Below are 15,530 nucleotides of genomic sequence, written 5' to 3' on the forward strand. Positions count from 1 at the left end.
TGTTGTGATATTGGGATCTTTAATAATGTGCTTGCTGTAATATCTGGTGTTTATTGTTTGATCCCGTATTGCAATCATGAATCCTTCCGTCTCACTGTATATATTGCCTTTTCTTAGCCATGTGTTGGATGCGTCTTGATCTATGTGTGGCTGTGTTAGATGATACAGGTGCTTGCCATGTAGTGTTTTCTTTTTCCAATAAACTTTCTTCGTATCTGTTGATGTTATGTGATCTGAAGGGTTGTAGAATTGGTTATGAAATTGCAGTGGTGTAGCCGATGTATTTATATGAGTGATTGCTTTGTGTATTTTGCTAGTTTCTGCTCGTTCTATAAAGAATTTTCTTAAATTGTCTACCTGTCCATAATGTAGGTTTTTTATGTCGATAAATCCCCTTCCTCCTTCCTTTCTGCTTAATGTGAATCTTTCTGTTGCTGAATGCATTTGATGTATTCTATATTTGTGGCATTGTGATCGTGTAAGTGTATTGAGTGCTTCTAGGTCTGTGTTACTCCATTTCACTACTCCAAATGAGTAGGTCAATATTGGTATAGCATAAGTTTTTATAGCTTTTGTCTTGTTTCTTGCTGTCAATTCTGTTTTCAGTATTTTTGCTAGTCTTTGTCTATATTTTTCTTTTAGTTCTTCTTTAATATTTGTATTTTCTACTCCCATTTTTTGTCTGTATCCTAGATATTTATAGGCATCTGTTTTTTCCATCGCTTCTATGCAGTCGCTGTGGTTATCCAATATGTAATCTTCTTGTTTAGTGTGTTTTCCCTTGACTATGCTATTTTTCTTACATTTGTCTGTTCCAAAAGCCATATTTATATCATTGCTGAATACTTCTGTTATCTTTAGTAATTAGTTGAGTTGTTGATTTGTTGCTGCCAGTAGTTTTAGATCATCCATGTATAGCAAATGTGTGATTTTGTGTTGGTATGTTCCAGTAATATTGTATCCATAATTTGTATTACTTATCATGTTGGATAGTGGGTTCAGAGCAAGGCAGAACCAGAAAGGACTTAATGAGTCTCCTTGGTATATTCCACGCTTAATCTTTATTGGCTGTGATGTGATAGTATTTGAATTTGTTTGGATATTAAGTGTAGTTTTTGAATTTTTCATTACTATGTTTAGGAACTGTATCAATTTAGGATGTACTTTGTATATTTCCAATATTTGTCGTAACCATGAGTGGGGTACAGTATCAAAAGCTTTTTGATAATCAATGTATGCGTAGTGTAGCGACCTTTGTTTAGTTTTAGCTTGTTATGTCACCTCCGCATCTATTGTCAGTTGCTCTTTACATCCCCGTGCTCCTTTGCAACAGCCCTTTTTGTTCTTCATTCATAATTTTGTTCTGTGTTGTATGTGTCATTAATTTCTGTGTAATGACTGAAGTTAATATTTTGTATATTGTTGGTAGGCATGTTATGGGGCGATATTTAGCTGGGTTTGCTGTGTCTGCTTGATCTTTAGGTTTCAGATAAGTTATTCCATGTGTAAGTGTATCAGGGTGTGTGTATGGGTCTGCAATGTAACTGTTAAATAATTTAGTTAGATGTGAATGTGTTGAGGTGAACTTCTTTAGCCAGAAACTTGCTATTTTATCTTTTCCAGGGGCTTTCCAATTGTGAGTAGAATTAATTGCTTGGGTGACTTCATGTTGCAAAATTACCACTTCAGGCATTTGCGGTACCATCTTGTATGTGTCTGTTTCTGCTTGTATCCACCATGCATGCCTGTTATGTTGTACCGGGTTTGACCATATGTTGCTCCAGAAGTGTTCCATGTCTGTTATGTTTGGTGGATTGTCTATTTTAATGTGTGTGTTATCTATTGTCTGGTAAAATTTCTTTTGGTTTGTGTTGAATGTTTGGTTTTGTTTCCATCTATTTTCACTTTTTTTTGTATCTTCTAAGTCGTTTGGCAAATGCTTGTAATTTCTGCTTCTTTTCATCTAATTGCTCTATCGCTTCTTGTGAGATTTTACCTAACCTTTTTCGTTTTTTTTCTGACATTTCATTTCTTATAAATTGTGTTAGCTGTCCGATGTCTTTTCTCAGTTTTTCTATTCTGATCTGTAGCCTGTGTTGCCATGCTGGTTTTGTGGGTTTCTTCTGTGTGTTGGTTGGTTCTGATCTGTGCCTAGTGTGTATATTTAGTGTAGTGAGTGCTCCTATATAAACCAGTAGTTGTAACTCTTCCATAGTTGTGTTTTCATTTATTTTGTTGTGTGTGATTGTGTTGATAGTTTTTATTGTTGTTTCAACTTGTGGGTTATTTGGCGGTCTATGCAGGAATGGTCTAATTTCTGTATTTGTGTCTTTGTATTCTATATATGTCAGCTGAAATTTTTCTTCTATATCTAACATGTGTGTCACTTCGTGTTCTATTTGTGCTTGTTCTGGTGGCAGTCTTCAGATTTCGTTTTCCTCTGATTGTTTAATTGATGCGTGTTTTTCTTTGTTTGTTTGCTCTGGGATGTTTGAGTCCATTACTGTATTTTCTTCTTCTTCTGATTGCACATTATTTTGTTCCAGTATTTGTTGTACTTGTTGTTTGATGTTTTCTAATTCTGACTGGGGTATCCTGTTATTTTTGATTATTACACGGATCTGATCAGCTAGTCGTTGTTCTGTTACAAATTTTAATTCTGGGTATCTGGTAATAAATGTTGTGTATACTTGTGATCTGTATCCAGTTGTGTTAGTTCCTAGGTTTGTTGCTTGGTAATAACAGAACATGAGGTGTCGATTAACTTCATCTGACCATCTCATCCTCTGTCTTTGTTTTCCTTCTAGGGTGGTTGCAGCAAGCATATCCTGCAAAACACCTCTATTTGGATTTAAATCATTTTCCAGTTGGCTAGCAGTGTCTTAACCATTGTGGGCGGGCATAGGGTTCAAGCGTCATCCCCGACCCTGACGGCACTTGTCCGAGGCTTCTTTAGTTCTGTCCTGAACCAACTAATCACACTAAAAGGGGGGTTAGCCCTATTAGTGGTTTGTTCTTTTCGTCGCCTTTTACGACTGGCAGAACATACCGGAGGCCTATTATTATTATTGTTGAAGAGAACCAGTTATCCACTGTCACATTTCTGCATGACGAAACCATTTTGAAAAACCACTGTAGGTTGTCTGTTTTACTACGCAAGATGCCTTTATAGCATTACTGGCTAGTTTCGATCTTTTGCCAGTTTCAAATGTATAATGTTGGTAATGTGTGTGTCAAAATCTGTTCAAATGGCTCTAAGCACTATGGGACTTAACATCTGAGGTCATCAGTCCCCAAGACTTAGTACTACTTAAACCTAACTAAGCTAAGGACATCACACACATCCATGCCTGGGGCAGGATTCAAACCTGCGACCGTAGCAGCAGTGTGGTTCCAGACTGAAGCACGTAAAATCGCTTGGCCACAATGGCCGGCTCACAATCTGTAACCAGTTTCATGCTACATGGACATACATATACAACAGCTCTTGTACATAGAAACATTACTAACAGCAAACTCCCTCGTCCTCATAAATTCATGTAACAACTCAATGTGTGTGTACTTTTGTATCCTCATACATTAACATATCTGTTCACTTACTTTCATTTCTTTATGAGAATGTAACACCACTTGAGTCTAGGAGAGATATCTCTTAAGCAGGAAGATGGTGTCAGTAGCACCCTAGCTGAAACTAAAATAGGTGTTTTAACAAATTTCCCTGCTGTAAACACGACCAATCTGTTAGACAATTCAGAGCAGGTGGACTGAAAGATTGCAGTGCCACAGTGTTATTAACATTCAAACTAAACAGAAAACAAAGTTCCCTGCACAGTACTAGTTACAGGTAAATATATTAGGCCTGATGACTTGGCAAGCATTTGTCAAAACAATAAAATACAAGGCAGTTAATTGGGGCTGTGAAATAAAAGAACCAACTGAAAGTAAAGAGTAAGTATAACTGAAGTAAAAATGCACTTGAAAACCAAATACAGGAAATAAATTTTGTCTAATAATTGGAATATATTTTGAAATCTCATGTGTTCTAGAAACACCTGAACTTTCAGGTTAAGTTAATAATATATTTGCCTAAATAAACGCTGCCATAATATTGTACACACATTGTCAATAAAAATGTTCTGGATGCTAGAATCTTATAAAGGTCATTGCATCTCACCAAATACAGTGATACACTGTAAAGTGAGGGTTTAAATGATTGTTTTGAGATGTCTATATAAAGTGATCTTAACCACAGTATTAACTCATTCCATAGAATTTCTGGGAGTGCTGTGACTAAACTCTTGTTAGTATTTCAGTGACTCGCATGAATCATCTGCTATGTATTTTTAAATACGCTAAAGATAGCAAAAAATTTTAAAATGATTCAATTAAAAAAGTTAAAAACTGAAACAATGGCAGGAACATTAAACAGAACAAATAAAGGCAGGTTTTCCAACAATGAGGTACCATTATTTCTGAGTTCAGAGTATTTTTAATTATTTCTTTTTTTAAGTTAACACACAAAAAATGGGGCAGAATGTAAGAGTTTAATTGGTGAATCACCAGTATTGTAGATACTTGACTAAATGTAAAACAAGCAGCTAAATATTGTAACTTGAACACAGCAGCTCTTTTGAGATGCAAGATATTTAATTACACTGATAAATTATTGCAGTTTATAGGCCCTGTTTGGTTAAATTTTCAAACTGAAGTCACGTAAGACGCCTGCAATGAGTATATGAGTAACTGTGCATGTTCCTATTACTATTTGAAGTCGGTAATAACAAGAGTCCAATTGTTATTGAAACTTTATTATTAATGCATTTTAGGCAATGCACATCTTCAGAATATCTGTCAAGAAACGTCATAGCTGCCATACAAGCATAAATTATGTATGACATATTAAGAGCAAACATATGGGTTCATCAACAAACAAGTTTACATACCAAAGCAAACCTTACTTCAGAATATCATATCAAGTATTATCTACCGTAACACTGGTGCTCAACTGACAGTGCTATGTCATTACAAAATTAGCTATAACAACATACCACATCAATGTAGGGGTGCTGGGATCTTGTGTCAAATTTTGATGGACAGTTGTTAACAAAAACAACTATAAAACCATAAAATAACTGTAAACCATGCTAAAGGATTTTTTCCTTTATGAAAACTAAGCACCATAAAAGTGCGAAACATCACATTCAAGCAAAAGTTCATCATTAATACGTGTGGTATGAGAAAGGGATGATGGGATGGGAAGGGAGGGAAAGGATGACAAGAGGGACACAGTGAGAGAAGCACAAAATAATTTCAGCTTATATAAATGACAGCCAGGAATCTCTAGCATTGACAAACTTAAAATATGGAAGAGAGACCTACTGTGAGTCTATCAGGTATCACAAAAACACACAATAAGGTGAAAGTGAAATTTCTTTATAGTGTATAAACATGTTATTAAAGTATCGCAGCTGTATACATGTGAGCAGGTAACATATTCCATATAGTATTATTTACAATCGATGAGTAAGTTGGGATAGGAAGAAGCATGGGTGAATATGCACTGGAATGGGTAGAAGAGTTGTGGAGGAGCATAGGGCACTCGGAAGATTTATCTTTATTGACTTATAATGCCACTGCACTAACAAAGTCACAGTACAATAAAATATCTTAAAATTTAAAAACACCAAAAATTTAATGAAGAGCAGCAACAGTGTCCACCAGGCTGTAGAAGGGATCATGTTCTCTGACATTAACCATAGGAAGATGACATGCATTTGAATACACCATGAATAGCATTAAAATTACAGTATTGCTTTTCATATCTAATAAGAAGTCATCTAGTCTATCGGTTAAACTGAAATCAGATTTTATCTGCTTGGGGACTGGATGTTGAGTTGTCCTCATCATCATTTCATCATCAGCAATGTGCATGGTGTCGGAGCGGTGTAAAATAATATGACTTGTACTAGATGACCGAACAGTTCCATATGTGGTCTCCTAGCCATAAATTTGGGAGAATCAATTCATTTTTTGTAACCAATGTCATTTCCAAAACAATCTAAAGCACATGAGTTACACATGGATTGTAAAAAATTGAAGTACTTAACCAGGTTTGTAAAACGTGCCTTAAACTCAATTGAATGTTACACAACGATAATCACACCTCCCACCTCCCCACCATCTGGCCTCCTCATTTTCTAAGGCCCCATATCGACACCACCTGCCAAGGGAACCGTAACATCTAATTAGTTTTGTCACTGTCGACAATTGACTCATGCAGAAGTGGGAAGGGTTGTATGGGAATGACCTGCTTTCAGGGAGTAGGAGCAGGAAATTTCAAAAAAATTTATTGAAAACTTTCATTCTTTTGCTTTGAGTTGAGAGAGTGAAGATTGCTCACAGCCCACCCAGGGCTGCAGAATGTGCTGCTGTCCTGTTATTATTCGTATGGCAGTATACCCACATATGCCAACACCATGACCACAACATTTGTATTCAGGGCTGCCTGTAAGAAGGCAATATGGGGACGCCTGCTTCAATCGATGGCAGTGCAATGCTGGACAAGTGTTCTTAGTGGCACACTGCCAGCACGACCTCGCTCCCTTGTACATCAGCCATACTAGGTGAAGGTTAATCTCACAGACTAGGACAGTAACATGTCATTGTAGGACGAATGGTGCATGCCATCAGTTATGGCCTGGACTTGTATTCTCCAGTTAATGCTCACTCATGCTTGTGTAATTTCAGTACCAGTACTCAGCTCACTGCCATCGTATATAATTGTGCCTTGTTTCTGCCAATAAAGAACTGTTTTTGCTGAAGAGGTTGCTTCATTCCCACACATGTTCCACGAGTATGATGGATTCGGCATTGGTTCATTTGTTACAACAGCAGCAGCAGCAGCTTACTCAGCAGCCACAATAGTTTGAAAAACAGCAACAGTCTGAACAACAACAACAGCAGCAGCTAGATTTGCTTCGCCAGTTGGCTAAGAATTTGCACAGTGCCACGGGCCCTCCACATCTGCCCCCTGCATGCCTTAGTGCACTCCCAGCTTTTCCACCATTCCAGGAAGTGAAAGAAGATTGTGACTCATAAGTGCGCCGTTGGGAGGAATATTTCACAGGGTTTCTGGTAGAGAACCCATCTTTGCAAAAGTCTTTCTTCTTCTCTTGGGGTGAGCCTGAAACATTCGATTAACTTTGAAAACTGGCTCCATTAAATGGCCCAGAACCATGGTCATTTTCTGAATTGTGATAGTTGCTCAGTGCTTATTACCTTAAGCGGACCCACATTGTTGCTTCCCATATAAAGTTTCGCCAGTGACAACAGAAACTGGGGCCGTCCTATCAGGTGTAGATGGCCAACCACCATGGATTAAGAAGGAAATGCAAATTTATTTGTTCTCATTGTCAACATTTATAAGCAGAATGTCTGATATGTGACGTCATTGTCCATTCCGCTCTGTACAGGGAGGTACATCATGACGCTCTGTATTTAGAAGATCTGACACTAGAGTAGGTTTTTTGTATCACTCAGGTTTTTTAGGTGTCTCAGGCTGTGACAGAACAGTTCGAGAACATCTGAGAAGTCTCGGTGTATGCGAATCCACAGCAAAAGTGTCATTCAGTGACACCTTCATCATGATCATTGGGTTCACACTGGTTGCAGCTGGAAAGTGCCCCTTCCAATGCTAGTTCGCCTCATGTCCTGATTCATTCTGTGCACTCTCCTGTAGTTGCTGCTGGCACTGGCAGGCATGGTGCACGGCTTCTCGTAAACAAAGCCGTTTGGCAACTATTTGTCATAGCTGTGTGCACACCCAGTCTTTGGTCACGGATGTGGAGTTTACGGAACTTCATACTGTTATGCCCATGCAAGTCCAAGAGCTCAGCGTTCCTGGCAAGATCTATATATACCACACATTCAGCTACAGCCATTCCATTTCCAGGTCAATACTGGGACGATTTTGTCTCTTTCTTCAACAGATCATCAATTGGTTGGTTATGACAAGCAGTCCATTCCTGTTCATGGACAGTTTGCAATCACCACTGTGTATCAGAGTGTCACAAGGACGATCACACTTTTAGCAGTTGACAGTGTGACATCAGAAAACACTCTTAGTCTTGATGCATGTACGGTTTTGGATTTCATATTCAGGATTCTGTGCACTTGTTACTGACTGCAATCCATTCCAGGCATTGTACAAACTTTGTCACAAGTTCAGATCTCTGTCTTCGTCTGGACTGGCTGCTGCAAAGGATGACAAGGTTCACAATCATTCTCAAATCTATAACTAATACCAAGTTTTGGCATGCTCAGGCTGTCACTTTTGTTCTGCGACAGGCTGTTAAGGATGAGTTGTACAGGTTGCAAGACGTGAGTTTCATCGAAGCAGTTCTTTGTAGCCAGTGGGTTACATCTCTGGTGGTTATCCATAAGTCTACAGGGGTACTACGTTTGTGCGGGGACTTGTAAGACCACTAATAAAGCGCAATCGATAGTTGATTGCTAACCAATTCCATGCACCAATGATATTCTTGCAAGGTTGGTAGGTGGTGAGTGTTTTCCGAAAACTGACTGGGCAGAGGCATACCTGCAGCTTTGTCTCGATTCCGCATCTAAACAAATTATGGTCGTTAACACTCCCTGCGGGATATACCAATATACACACCAGCCTTTCGACCTTGTGAGTGACCCCAACATTTTTCAGAGATTTTTGGGACTTTTGACATGGGATGTACCTTACTGTGCAAACTATCATGATGACATCATTTTCACAAGTTCCTCATGGCAGGAACATCTCGCTAACCTTTGTAACCTTTTCACAAAATTGCAAGATGTGGACGTGAAGTGCAATCTGCAAAAGTCCAAGTTTTTCCAGATGAAAATAGAGTATCTGGGCCACCTTCTTTTGAAGGGCAGCATCATACCTAGGACAGCATGTGGCAGCGATTGACAACCTATCTACACAGTGGAACTGAAGGAACTTTAGTTTTTTCTGTGTAAAGTCAGTTATCATTCCAAATTTCTCCCCAACACAGCAGATATTGTTCACCCACTCAACAACTTGCATAAAGGGTGTTCCTTTTGACTGTGACAGAGCATCTGTCAGCATCAAGTCACTGCTTGAGTCATCACTGTTTCTCAGACTTCTTATGCAGGCCAAACTGCTTGTCCTTGCCACAGATCCCTCCCCATAAGGGGTTAAGGCAGTCTCAATCACAAAAATGTTGACAGTTCTGAACAGCCTGTGGTATCATAGATCTATGCCACCCCCACTGGTGTCTCACAATTGGCAATGGAAATGCATGTTTCTGACAGTCGCCAATAGCATTTGCGTGGGGACCCAGTGAACACAATGATCTGCGCCTTCTGAGCTACACCTTCAGCGGCTCTGACATGGGCGCCCTCTGCCGCTGTGATATATGATGGCTGGTGGCAGCTACACAGTCCAGTCCCAGTAGCAGTCTTTGAGAGTCTTCAGTCTTAGTCAGCTTTCAACAGTTTGCTCATTCATTAGTAGTGGGAGCCTCACACTGCACAATGCTCTTTAGTTTGCTTCTTGTAATAGCTGGACTTTATTACTGTTTCTTCTTTTGTAAAGTTTCTTCACAACTCTTGGAGAAAGCTATAAGATAAACTTCTGTTTACTGTATTTCTGTGTTTCTAATCATATCTGGTCCTGCCTAGTAGCACAACCCCACCTCAGGGCCCAGTGCCACAGTGGGCCTCTGGTTGATGCGCTGTGTGTTACAGTAACATCAAGATGCAGCTGCCAGCCATTCCAGACCATCTGCCAGCATCTCACGGCAGCTGCATGGATGCTGCTTTTCTGCACGAGCACTGAGTGGACCTTTCCCTCTCATCGCAGCCTCTCCTCCACTACCAATGGCATATCTCCTGTATCGTCACCACCTGTGAGGTCATTCCCATGCCCATCTTGCTATCATCCAGGCCACTTATGGTCATATGCCCCACTGGGCCAGACAGAGCTGATTGTCCAGCCTCACGACAGTAACACCACGTCGGGTGAAGACAGACCGATGGAGCTGAACACCATTGATCTCTAGCTGCTGTCAACCTACAGCCGTGGCCATCGGTAACCTGTGTGAACTCTGTCATCCTTGGCTGTGCCAACCCATCGCCAGTGGTCCCGTGTGGTTGGTTCTTTGGTTTTGTTCACTGACGCCTGCAGCACTGAATTCCTGAAGGAGAAGAGGGATGTGGTGATGTCCACAACATTTGTATTCAGTGCTGCCCACAAGAAGGCCATATGAGACTGTCTGCTTTACTTGGTGGCAGTGCCACCAGTGGATGAGCAATCTCAGGGGCATGCTGCCAGCATGCCCTCACTCTCTTGTGCATCAGCCATGCTGGATAAAGGTGCAGCTCACAGAGATGGACAATTACATGTTATTGTAGGAAGAACATTGCATGTGATTCGACTCAGCCTGGTTTTGTATTCTTCAGTTAATATTCTCTCATGCTTGTGTAATTCCAGTGCTTGGCTCACCACCAGTGTGTATGATTATTGTTGTTGTTAATAAAGAACTGTAGGTACTACAGTTCACATAGTCAGGACTGCTGATGGGGGGGTACCTTGGTGGACTTCTGTCTACAATCCCTGGCCAATAAGGATGCAGGGTGGAGTCACGTGGAGTGCTAGATGCAGCCGGCTAAGGGACACAGTGCTCTCATGGTTGCAGGCATCTGATAAGCTAACACGGTCTTCACTTGCACTCCAGTTCCTTTCTCAGGACTTTGGCCATAGCGGCCACTTGCCATTCAGTTGATTGCTTCCCCATTTGTGTCATTTGTGCTCCTTTATCATGATTAAAACACTCTAGGCTTTTTCTCAATTTTTCTATTACTTCAAAGAACCCTGCTGTTCTGGATGTTCATGCCTAACCCAATCCCACTGTTCTGCACACATCGGAGGTACGAAATCTTATGTAGTTTCCATGTCACAGCTGGTAGAACTTTCACTCCCAGTCCATAAACTCCAGGATGCAACTTTCTTAGTGCCTATTCTTCATGTTCGACATTCGAAGACACTGATTATTCCATTCAGCTGCAGGCAGTTGCCGCCCAAGAGTCTCCTTCCAGTTTTGTTGCTCATTACCTCGGGGACACACATAATTATGCCTACATTAAAGTGTCTGTTTTAAAGTGGCACAAACTTCTGAGTTACACTGCTGGCTGTAGTCGTGCTTACTTCACGTTACATCCAGCTTTCTGGGATATAGGCGTAGTGACTTAATTGACTAGTGACAGGCTAGCTGCTGTGGCTGAGCAGTTCTAGGCACTTCAGTGTGGAACCGCACAACCGCTACGGTCGCAGTTTCGAATCCTGCCTCGGGCATGGATGTGTGTGATGCCCTTAGGTGAGTTAGGTTTCAGTAGTTCTAAGTTCAAGGGGACTGATGACCTCAGATGTTAAGTCCCATAATGCTCTGAGCCATTTGAACCATTTGACTAATGACAGGATATGGGCCATTTCGAACATTACTGTATCTTGAACGAATTTTTCACTCTGCAGTGCAGTGTACACTGATATGAAACTTCCTGGCAGATTAAAACTCTGTGCTAGATCAAGACTTGAACTTGAGACTTTTGCCTTTCATGGGAAAGTGCTTTACCAACTGAGCTACTCAAATGCAACTCATGACTTATCCTCACAGCTTTACTTCCACCAGCATCTCATCTTCTACCTTCCAGACTTCACAACCCTTCTACAAAAATTGCAGGACTAACACTCCTGGAAGAAAGGACATGGTGAAGACATGGCTTAGCCACAGGCTGGGGGATGTTTCCAGTATGAATTTTACACTCAACAGCCATGTGTGTGCTGATATGAAACCCCCTGACAGATTAAAAATGTGTGCTGTACCAACACACACTCTGCAGCAGAGTGAAAATTTCATCCTGGAAATATTCCAGATGCTGTGGCTAAGCCATTTCTCCCCAATATCCTTTCTTCCAGGAGTGCTAGTCCTGCAAGTTTTGTAGGATAACTTCAGTAAAGTTTCAAATGTAGGAGAGAAAGTACTTGCAGAAATACAGTGATGTTAAGTATTTGACTGTCTTTGGTAAAGATTTTAAATAGTGCTAATTTTACTGTGGACTTGTATGGTTATTTTATGAACTGTTGTATTATTAATGATTGGATAACATTTTAATACATAAAAAGGTTTCCTATATCCTGATAGCACAACTCCCTTCCCGAGGTTTCCTTACCACAGGGGAAGGAGTAAACTGTCAGTTATCGGTATGCACTAGGACTCTACTTTACACATTTTTTGACGTCTTCTGAAATGCTATTTTTGACTTATGTTATGTAAATTTAAAACAATATGTCCTGTATCTTTGGCATATGCTAAGGAATTTGATAATAACTGTAATATGCATGCATCTAAATTTGGTTTTCTGCCTTGCAGGTTGATTTTAAAATGGGTCTTGGCTCGAAACTAGTCATCAAATGTAACATAAAATATATGCAGCTTGGAATGGTTTTTCATTCTGTTAATTAACAAAAGTTGCTGACCCAAGTTACTCCAGCATGCTGGAAGTTCATAAACATCTGATTTGTTGCTGCTACTGATCAGTCTGTACATATTTGTTGATCATACAGTATAGTGTCATGACTGTTTTAAGTGTCCAGTGAAGGTGTGTGCACACTTCATTGTACCTCTTGAGCTATTCATTCTTTGCCAAGATAAGGTAACCTGATATTATGTGGTCTATGGTCTCAAGAGCACACACAAAAAAGTTGACATCTACGAGTGTAATCCCAAAATTGTTTCTACAATGGATTACATCAGTTTACAGCTTGAACATTTAGCTATTTTTCGACATAATCACCATTTCTGTCGATGCATTTTTGTAGACCCTGTGGCAGTTTTTGCATGCCCATGTCATACCAGCTCACCGCCATGCTGTTTAGATAGTTATGAACCTCTTCTTTCACCTTGTCGTTGGAGCTGAATCACTTTCCGGCCAAATGTTCTTTTAACCTAGGGAACAGGTGATAGTCACTGGGTGCCAAGTCAGGACTGTAGGGTGGGTGGGTGATTATGTTCCACTGAAACTGGTGCAGGAGAGCAATGGTTTGCCGAGCGATGTGTGGGCGAATGTTCCTCTTATCCAGTTCTGAATTGCCCGTTTGAGTTTTTTTCAGAGTCTCACAGTACCTGTCAGCATTAATTGTGGTCCCAGCGATGCAGCTCCAGTGACGAGGTGAAAGAAGAGGTTCATAACTTTCTAAACAGCATGGCGACAAGCTTGTATGACATGGGCATATAAAAACTGCCACAGTGTCTACAAAACTGCATCGACAGAAATGGTGATTATGTCAAAAAGTAGCTAAATGTTCAAGATGTAAACTGCTGTAAACATTGTAGAAATAAACAGGTCTATGTACTTATAAAAAATAAGAGACCTTACATTTGGGATTACCCTCGTATCATACTGAGTTGTTTTTATGATTACTATTTTGTATATCTTTGTCCTTAAAGCCTGATGATTACTGTTTTGTATATCTTTGTCCTTAAAGCCTGATCTTATACAGCCACTACTGGAACCTCTGACTCTGCTCTCACTCCTCCTCTTTTAAAGCCGCAGATGTGACTATTCTCAGTCAGTGTTTAATTTCACAAGGCAGTTTAGGTGCAGATCATGGAGAGATTCCTGTCTCAGGGATGGTTGTAACTTATTTTGTGTGTCAGATTTGATTGTAAATTGTAGAACTGAGTCTGTCTCAATACTTTCTGCAGTCTGTGGGAACTTTCTTGCAACCTTGTAAGCCTTAGCAATAATTCCTCTGTTTATATTTGATATCTTAGACCATATTGTATGATCAGAATGAATTTTCACTCTGTAGCAGATTGTGTGTTGATTTGAAACTTCTGACACATTAAAACTGTGTGCCGGAGCAGGATTCAAACCCAGGATCTTTGCCTTTTGTGAACAAGTGCCCTGCCAACGAGGCTACCAAAGTGTAAATCACAGCTGTTCATCTGCCAGTACCTCATATCCTACCTTCCAAATTTCACATAAATTCTCCTGCATACCTTATTGGACTAGCAGTCCTGGAAGAAAGGATACTTTGGACACATGGCTTAGCCATTGCCTGGTGCATGGTTTCCAGAATGAAATTTTCACTTTTCAGCAGAGTGAACAGTGATATGAAACTTACTGGCAGATTAAAAGTGTGGGACTTGAACCAAGGATCTTTGCATTTCATGGGCAGGTGCTCTACCAACTGAGCTACATGAGCATGAATCACTGCTTTACTTCCACCAGTACCTCATCTCCTACCTTCCAAACTCCACAGAAGTTTTCCTGCATACCTCACTGGACTAACACTCCTGTAATAAGGGATACAGTAGATACCTGGCTTAGCCACAGTCTAAGAGATTTTCATGAATGAATTTTCACTCTGCAGAAGTATGTGCACCAATTTCAAATTTCCTGCTTGATTAAAACTTCCAGGAGCACTAGTGCCACAATGTATGCAGGAGAACTCCTGTGGAGTTAAGAAGCTAGGAGATGACATACTGGGGGAAGTAAAGCTGTGAGAGCATGTCAGGAGTCGTATCTTGATAGATCTGTTGGTAGAACACTTTTCTGTGAAAGGCAAAAGTCTCAGATTCAAGTCATGGTCTGGCACACTGTTTTAATCTGCCAGGAAGTTTCAGTATCAGATGTAGCTTCCTCTGTACCATGTATAGAACACAACTTTTATGTATTATAGTCTGCAGACAAAATCTCTTGTTAGGTGCAGTGTACCAGACCAAAGTTGCATTTAATCATTGGAGCTGTCAGTGATCCTATAGTTATAATTTTGTTCTTGAAGATGAATTTGGTACTTAGCACTGACTTTGCCCTCCTATAGTATTCTTGGAAAACCAATTTCTTCACAGCTTCTTTTGCAGTTTCATTATTTTCCTCTGTACTGAGATACTTGTACATCTTACCAGGTTCTAGGTTTCAAATACAGGTATCATCTTTATACAAGTGAATATGCTCTGTCTTCTCAATTTTCTTTTTAGTGGTCCTTAATTCCATCCATCTGTCACTGTCAAACTAGATCCAAATGTCATCAGCAAATCTTTTAATGATGCTTAGCATATCATTTAGGGTCTTGCCATTTCTTGCAAGTTTCTTCCAAGTAATTAATATGAAAAAGATGACATTATTTTCTGATTGTCATCAAGCTTATACCTGGAAGAAAATATACCTAGTTGTCTGGGAGGAGGAAATAGGCAAATGCAAAATAATGGGAACAACCTTAAAATATTCCATTTTTATGTGTATAATCATGACTGTAAATGTTGTTGTACATATTGGGAATGTAGATTTTTTCTTGTGTAAGTATACACAAGAAAAGCTCTCTGGTTTCCAGCTGGATGGATGTGTTGAGATACCTGATGTTTCAATAAATGCCACACTAATTCTTATGGCAAAGTAATTCATCAAAATGTCACAGTGTCACAACACTGCCATCTGGCTGGAAAACTGAGAGCTTT

The sequence above is a fragment of the Schistocerca piceifrons genome, chromosome X (genome assembly GCF_021461385.2).
Source record: "Schistocerca piceifrons isolate TAMUIC-IGC-003096 chromosome X, iqSchPice1.1, whole genome shotgun sequence".
Lineage (NCBI taxonomy): Eukaryota > Metazoa > Arthropoda > Insecta > Orthoptera > Acrididae > Schistocerca > Schistocerca piceifrons.